Here is an 8,591-nt window from a genome sequence, read left to right as displayed (position 1 = left end):
ATACAGACGAATGTCCATTTTGTATCTGTGTTTTCAAAGTGGTTAGGATAGATATATAGTTACATTCTCATGATGAATAGAGGGATTTGTTCTAATGATTTTTGTAAATAGGGTATCATGTCCACATCTTGTATACCAATTAACCACTAGGAAGAATGTATGCAATGTGTTAATTACTGAAACTGTCCTACCAATTTGGTTTGAAACTGTCTCATTGCTATTTCTCTATAAATAATTATGGAAAATTAAATTAAATTAAAAAGTGAGGGAAAACAGCATCAAACTGTTTTTGAAAAAAAAACTTTTTGAGACAAGGTCTCACTGTATAGTTCAGGCTGGCCTCAAACTCCCAGCACTCTTCCTGCCTCAGCCCCCCAAGCACAAGGATTAACAGATGTGCACCACCACAATTGGCATCAAACTTTTTTTCATTTGTGTATTTGGTATAGGGTCTCACTATGCAAATCTGACTCCTGGTGACCCTTCTGTTTTCAGGATCCCCAGCAATGTGATTACAGGCATGCGCCACCACACCCATACTCTCTCCAGCTCAGTATGCACTGGAGGTGGGGCCGACACAGCACGCGCAGGACCAGGGATCGAACCTGGTCCCTGCACTTGCTAAAGCAGGAGCTTTGTCTGCTGATCTATCTTGCTGGCCCAGCATCAAACTCTTTAATGGCACTCTGGAAACTAGAGGAAAATGGGAAAATATCTATAGAATTTTAAGAAAAAACAATTTGACCACTGTAACTGGCCATATTGTTAAATGGTTAAATTTATTTTCAGAACTGGAAAAAGTAAACCTTTTTACCTCTTCCACACCCTTTCTTAAGAATAGGATCCCAAGTCCCCACCCTCTAAAACTGTGGTGAAATGAGAGGAGATACTGGGAACCTGCCCATCTACCAATCCTGCCACTACCTGGACTTTACCTTTGCCTGATACAGATGGCATTCTTGTTTAATAGGTATCTTTGCTAGTTAAAAACTATTATCTGTTAGTTGGGATTAAACTCTAATTCTAGATCTAATGCTTTAGAAGCTAAGCAGAAGTAGACAGAGGTGGCCCATACAAGATGCAGCAGATATCTATTAAAGGACCAGGAATGGTACAGGTAAGAGCTGGGGAGGGAAGAGACACAGGAATAGGACAAGGGACTGAGTTCACGTCCAGAATGGAGTGAGGATACCTGTGACTTGGTGATACAAAAAACTAAAACTGAGAAGACAACCACAGAAATGAGAATATGAACAGCAGCATTCTCGGTTGTTAAAATTCTTGATAATTACATTGTCAGACAACATCCTTAATCTGGGAAATGATGTATAAAAAACTTAGGAGTATATAGTCTTAAAGTATCATAGTGATACAATTTATTCTCAAATGGTTCAAGGAAAAAATATAAAGAAATACAAAGGGCCGGCCAGATAGCTCAGTGGACTACAGCGCCTGATCAGGCAGAACACAGCGCCCGGAGTTCAATCCCTGGTATGCTGTGCCAGTCCCACCCCCAGGGCACACTGAGACTGTGCATGGTGGCATGTGACTATAATCCCAGTTCTTAGGAGGGCGGACACAGATGGATCGCTATGAGTCTGATCTACATAGTGAGATGCTGTAGACTGTACTAAAATACATTAAGAAAAAAGAAATCCAATGTGACAAAATTAGTACTTAATCTAATTTAAATGTATATGGATATGTTATATTACTGTTAGTTTTTTTAATAGATAAAAAACTTTTGGGGATAGCTGGGCATGGTGGTGCATACCTTTAATCCTAGCATTTAGGAGGTTGAGGCAGGATTGTTGCCAAGTTCAAGACCAGCCTGGGCTGCAAAGTGAACTCAAGCCCAGCCTGACCTGCACAGCTAGATCCTGTCTCAAAAAAAAAAAAAAAAAAAATGCGGAGGGAAGGAAGTTTTTAAAGGCAAATAGTTTGCTATAAGGTAAACACAGAAATGTTCTACTTCCTGACTCCAGCACCTCAGTGCTGCCTAACTTCTTCTGGTTAGCATACCCAGATAACCAGCCCTGCTCTCCAGCGTGCTGACACCCAGAGATCTCCCCACCCCTTCATGGACCTAGGAGCTCTTTTCAAGATCCCATTATATTCAAAAATACGAGGGATTTCATGTCCCTGCTTGGCTGTGTTTGGGGGAGTTTTTTGGTACCAGGAACCGAACTCGGGGCCTTGCACTTGCCAGGCTGCTACTGTGCCGCTGAGCTACATCCCCAGCCCTCATGTCCCTGCATTGATCCCTTTAACTTTCTCTCTTCCAGGAGACTGAATTTCTTGCACATGGTGAGTTTTCATTCTGGTTACTTTCAGCACTCAGCATGTGTGAACTACCAAAAGCACTACATTTACAGAAGGAATCTCTGAACCAATGGTTCACTGGATGGGTAAACAGAGATGACAGTTGAAGTATGACAAATTAAACTGCCGGGGCGTAGTGGCACACACCTGTAATCCCAGCACTGGGGAGGCTGATGCAGGAGGATCACAATGAGTTTAAGGCCAGCCTGGGGCTACATAGTAAATTCAAGGCCAGATTAATCTGCAGAGCAAGATGCCGTTTCATGAAGACCTGGGAGTGACAGCTTCCTCCTGCACACAGAAACATTTATTTGCCACCCCTGCCCACCGCATCCTCTCACACTTCTATGCCAAGTATTTTACTAAGAACCACAAGGAGAAAAAGAATTCCCAAGTCACTGCCCAGAGGACGCTGTGAATGAGACGCTCTAGAGAAGCTCCACTGGGTGAGAGGTAGAGGCCTCTGCCCAGCCTTGTAAAACAGTCTAAGGCGGCAGGGACCTAAACCAGAAGGGCAAACCAGGTATGAGGACTGAAGATCAACCTGTGAAGACCAAAGCCAGGAAGAGGCACCTGTGGGCTCCATAGGACTTGTACTCACAGCTGCCACACAACCTCCTTGGCTTGCAAGAAGCAAGGGAGCAGAGTGTGCAGGCCCAAGGATGTCCTACAGCCAAGCCTTCTTTAGGATGCTGTGCTCAAGCATTTGAAAGAGGGGAATTGGGACAGACTGTGATATGAGGTCACTGAACAGTGACATCCAACAGATAATTCTCAACAAGACAGATGCTTTTGATCTCTCCTGCCTGAAACTTTTTGCTGGGACACTACCATATTCTCATTTATTTATTTTTGAATACTGATCTAGGACTTTTGCTTTGAGCTACATCCCCTGCCTGTTTTCCTCCTTTTTGGAGAGGGTATCTTGCAAAGGCTTTAAACTGCCCAGGGTGGACTTAAATTTGCAATCCTCCGGCCTCAGCTTCCCAGAGTGCCAGGATTACAGCCACATGCCACCCACCTGGTTCCTCTGCCAAGTTCTCCTTGCTCACCCTGAAAGGTCCGTTGTCCCTACATGTGGTGTTATCAGGGTTCTCTACTCACACTTTTTTTTTTTTTTCTGTATTTAGGACAGGGTGTACAGGGTCTCACTACGCAGATCGGACTCATAGCGCTTCTTCTCCTGTTTTCAGCCTCCCAAGAGCTGGGATTATAGGCACGTGCCACCATGCCCACTCTCAATCGCCCTCTCAGGGCTCCCCGTGGCAGGGCCTGCATGGCAGGCCAGGGATTGAACCCAGGCCACTGCACTCTGCCAAAGCAGGCATTTCAGTCCACTGAGCTATCAGGCCAGCTCACACTGCTTTTCATTCCCATCAACTCCCTAGATGATCTGTCACCTCTTGGATCTCCAGTCTTCTCAGCCCTCTCCTGGGCTCCAAGCCCAGAATCTGTGGCTGCTTATACTCACAGGTGCTGCTCAGGCAGTATTTTCTACAATGTCACCAGATTGTGAGTTTCTCTAGAGGCATCCCGTGCGTTTCTTCAGTGTCCTGTACCTGCTTGTTCAACATAAGCACAATAAATGTCCCTCCTTTCATCTTGGCTCTAACTACCGTGTCATTTGGGAAATCATTTAGTTTCCAGATACCTACAGTGTAAAGCATTAAGGACAAGACTCCTCATACTTAAGAGGGTGACAACAACAAGAAATGCTAGGTTGGGCAGCCAGCTCCTGGGAAGAGCAGGAAGGCAGGCTGCTGGCCCTAGCCAGTTCTGGCAAAAGGCCCTGGAACTGAAGTGCCCGTGGCTCTGCAGCAGCTGTTTCCATGACAGTAGGCTGAAGGAAACCAGCATGCCACAGTGCCTTAACCCCATCATCGCCAATCCTAGCTCCTGCCCAAGTCAGCACTCACTACCCTCCCTCTGGACCCCAGCACATCTCCTCTCTCATCTCTTGGGCTCCAGTTCTTCACAGGCTGCTTCAGCTGGCTGGAAATAGAACAAGTCACTTCCCTAAGGGTAAACCTTAAAGGAATCCTTATTACTTACAAAGCACAAACTGCTAAGCATAGCTTTCGAGGCCCTTCACTAACAGTCCCACACACCATCCAACTGCATCCCTGTACCTCCTTCACTGCACCATAAGCTGCATTCACCTGTACTGAAGTGAACCTGAGCATGAAGGTCCCCACTGCTCCCCCAGACATCTGAGTGCCCCTATACCTGCTATGCCACATCCTCCTCCTGCATTTACACAACCAATAGCCCAAAGACAGAGCACAATCTGATTTCTGCAAAATTCTACCTAGCAACTTTTTTTCCAGTAGTGCTGAGGATTAAGCCCAGGCATTTAGCACATGGTAGGCAAATTTTTAAGTTTTCTTTAGTGAGATAGGGGAGTGATCTCACTCAGGTTGGCCTCTAATTACTAATGCTCCTGCCTCAGTCTCCTAAGTGCTAAGGTTACAAGCATGTGACACCCTGGTCCTGTACAACTCTTTAAAAATCCTTGTTATAAATGCTGGCAGGGGTGTGGGGAAAAAGGAACCCTTCTCTACTGTTGGTGGGAATGTAGACTGGTGCAACCACTGTGGAAACCAGTGTGGAGATTCCTCAAAAAATTAAAATTAGAGGTCTCACTTGACTTAGCTATTCCTTCTTGGTATCTTTCTGAAAGAATGAAAAGCATCATACTACAGGGATATAAGCACACCCATGTTTACAGCAGCAGTTTGTAATAGCTAAATCTTGGAAACAGCCCAAATGCCCATAAACCAACCAATGAATGGATGGAGATGCAGTGGGCTTTTTTTATACAATGGAGTACTCTGCCATAAAGGTTATATCTGAGACATTTCTAGGTAAAAGAATCTACCTTGGGGCCGGGGAGATGTCTTAGTGGAATAAGCACTTCCCTGGCAAGTGCAAGGGTCTGAGTTCAATTCCTGGTTCTGCCAAAAAAAAAAAAAAAAAAGAATCCACCTTAAGACCATACCCCTAAGTGAAATAAATCAGCAATATGGTGTAAATACCATATTGCTTCTCTGGTGTGAAAAACGAAAACTAAGGACCAAAATGTGTAACTGATAATGTGAGTAAGGACCAAAATGTATAGGAAGAAAATGTTCAAATGGGAAGAGGAACTAAAGAGGGGAAATAAGTCTTTTTTTTTTTTTTTTTTTTTTGGTGGAACCGGGGATTGAACTCAGGCCCTTGCGCTTGCCAGAGAAGTGCTCATTCCACTGAGCCATCTCCTCGGCCCCAAGAGGGGAAATAGGAATTGAAGGGAAGGGAAAAGAAAAAAACAAGCCGAAAAGAAAAACATGGAAACAAAGCTTTTGTAAATGAAGAGGGGAAAGAGTATGAAGGGAAGGTAAGGGAATGGGAAAAAAAAAAAAAAGAATAAAGATACACTATGTACTGGTACAAATTCCCTATGATGAATGTGATCATTATGTATACCTAAAACATACCAATAAACAATTTTTAAAAATCCAATTTCTTTGAATTTTTCCTAAATAGCCTTCTAACTCTTTACAATTAAACCACTTACAGTAATTTTGGCTAAAGTCTGAAGCATACTCTAAGACAAGCTCTCTAGGTGAACTCCGATTCGCTACCTCTTGGGGCTAACTACTGACTGTGTAAATGACCATTCGTCCTAACATTCACTGGCCATGAGACATGAAAAACTGAAGAGCTTCTGAGGTTGGCATGCTGGGCTATGCCGCTCCACCTCCAATCAAAAAAATGACTGGACAAGCCTGACAGGCCCAACATGAACTTGACCTGCTGTGCCCCTTCCATTTTCACCTAAACTCAAAGCATATTTAGCAACCTACTCTTCTTACCAATTATGTAATCCTATCACAAAGCCATAATAAATTGTGCACACAGGCAAATCAATGGAACAGAACACAAAAAATAAACATGTAGAAATCAAGTTTATGATCAAGGTGCCATCTGAAATCATGAACAAATGGAACTGCCATAAAATGACATTTAAATGAAATAATAAAGCTAGATTTGTACTTCATGTGTTATATTAGGATAAATTCCAAGTGGATGAAAACTTTAAAAGAACCAAAGCCATTAAAATAGTATTACAAGTCAAGTGTGGTAGCACGAGTTCGATGCCAGCACGGGCTACACCAAGTCCAAGCCAGCCTAAACTACACAGCAAGACCGTCTCCAAAACACAAAAACCCTAATTTGCCATTTAACATACTGCTATGATTCACATAATTTAATGCTTTGGCAAAGATTTGGGAAACATTATTGGTGGGAGCAAACTGACAATACATTTAGTAAAAGATTTACCAACTCAGCTTCTAGGGATTTTCTTAGGTGGAAGATGCTTTCTGCACATATGTATGTATGTACCTGTTTCATGGAAGCAAAAAGTAATCAACCTAAATATCCACTGGCCAAAGACTGAATTTTTAAATTATGATATAATTTTATGCAGCTGTGTTAGGGGAATGAAGTTCTGTATGAACTGTAATTTAGATATCTTTAAATTTCTGCCAATTCCATCTCAAAAGTTTTATCCAGAATCCATTTTTCCAATGAACTCAGGGGCATCATCTCTTCTTGCTACAATCTGGCCTCCATGTTGTCACCTTTATTCCCCTATATACGTCCCAGGAGTGTCAAGTGGATCCTGTGAGAACACAAGCCAGTCAGCTCTCCATTGCAGCACCTTCCTCTCTCCAGAGAAGTCACTGGTTCCCTCCGCTCCCATTTCCACCTTGCTCCTTCCCAGAGCCTTCTTTTCAACCTCATTAGCCTCCCTGCCACCAAGAACACTCCTGTTTCAGTATACTTGTACTAGCAGTACAGTGCAGAGCATTTTGAGACAGGGTCTCACTATGCAGTTCAGGTTGGCCTTTAACTAAATATACCAGGTCGGCCTCAAACTCTCAGTGCTCCCCCACCTTTGCCTCCCACGTGCTGGTGTTACAGGAGTGTGCCATGTTGTGTAGCACCTGCTGTACCTTCTGCCCAGAACACACTTTCCCTGAACTCTCCATGTGTCTCAACTTGCCTGTATTCAACTTCAGCTTCTCAGCACTTTCCTGCCAACTGAACTTGAAATTACATAAACTCTCTCTCTCACACACACACACACACACACACACACACACACACACACACATATACAAACATGGGTAGACACATGAATGTCCTCTGTACAATTCTTTCAGCTTCTCTTAATGTTTGAAAATAGCAATAGGTTGAAAGAATATACCCACACAAACCTACTCCCTTTCCCCACTTATTTTTCCATGGCACATCATCAATGAACAGGTGTTTTACTCATCTCTCTCAAAACTCCAAACATCTACACTATAATTCACAGAGTTGGGAAGCAATTTTTGTCTGTTCCGTTTACTGCTTCTCTGCTTGGAAAAGTATCTGTTGTTATAAAACAGCCATTGGTTCTGTCATTACACTATATTCATTCAAGCTGCAACTCCAGGGAAAACCAGGTAGTGAGCATCCTGGTACCCCTACCCTCAGTACCATCTTTGCAATCCCTTGTGGAGCTACAATTACTCTAATTTTATATAAATACATATGATGGTACCTACTATGTAATTAGTACTAATAAGTATTTGCTGAATGAATAAATCCCCACAAAAATGCAAGTGGTTTCCATGAGTTAAGTGATAATACATTAACTTTGTAGACTAAGTAAATGAAACTTGCTTATAAATGCACAGTATGTCTGGAAGAGTATGTAGCCACTACTCGAAGTGGCTGCTCCAGGAAGATAATTTGGGTGACTGAAAGGAAAAACAGCCTTCTCAACAAACTGTGTATTTCCTGACTTTTGAGCCATGTGAATATATTACCTATTCAGAACAAAATTGGAATTGGAAATATCTGTTATATCCCTTCCCAGGGACAATATATCTACAGTTTCTACAAATCAAGTTCTTTCCCTTCCTGAAAAATCACTGTTGTGGGAGTTTTGGCCCTTGTGTACCTCTGTCCTTACAGTGATACTAAAGCTTTAACCAGTCTTTACCACCTAATAAAAGCATCCTCATGAACTTAGGAAGACAGAGAAGTGTAAGACAGTTTGGGAATAACTAGGAAAATCTGACTATTACAATATATACAATACAGGACTGGTGTGATGGCTCAGTGGACTAAAGTGCCTGCTTAGGCAAGCTTAGGCAAGTACAGGGACAATTTGATCCCCAGCACCACAATCTGTGTTGGCTCTGCCCCCAGGGCAGGCTGAGCCAGCCACAGAG

The sequence above is a fragment of the Octodon degus genome, unplaced genomic scaffold (genome assembly GCF_000260255.1).
Source record: "Octodon degus isolate 3935 unplaced genomic scaffold, OctDeg1.0 scaffold00098, whole genome shotgun sequence".
NCBI lineage: Eukaryota > Metazoa > Chordata > Mammalia > Rodentia > Octodontidae > Octodon > Octodon degus.
Note: the sequence above shows the minus strand (reverse complement) of the source record.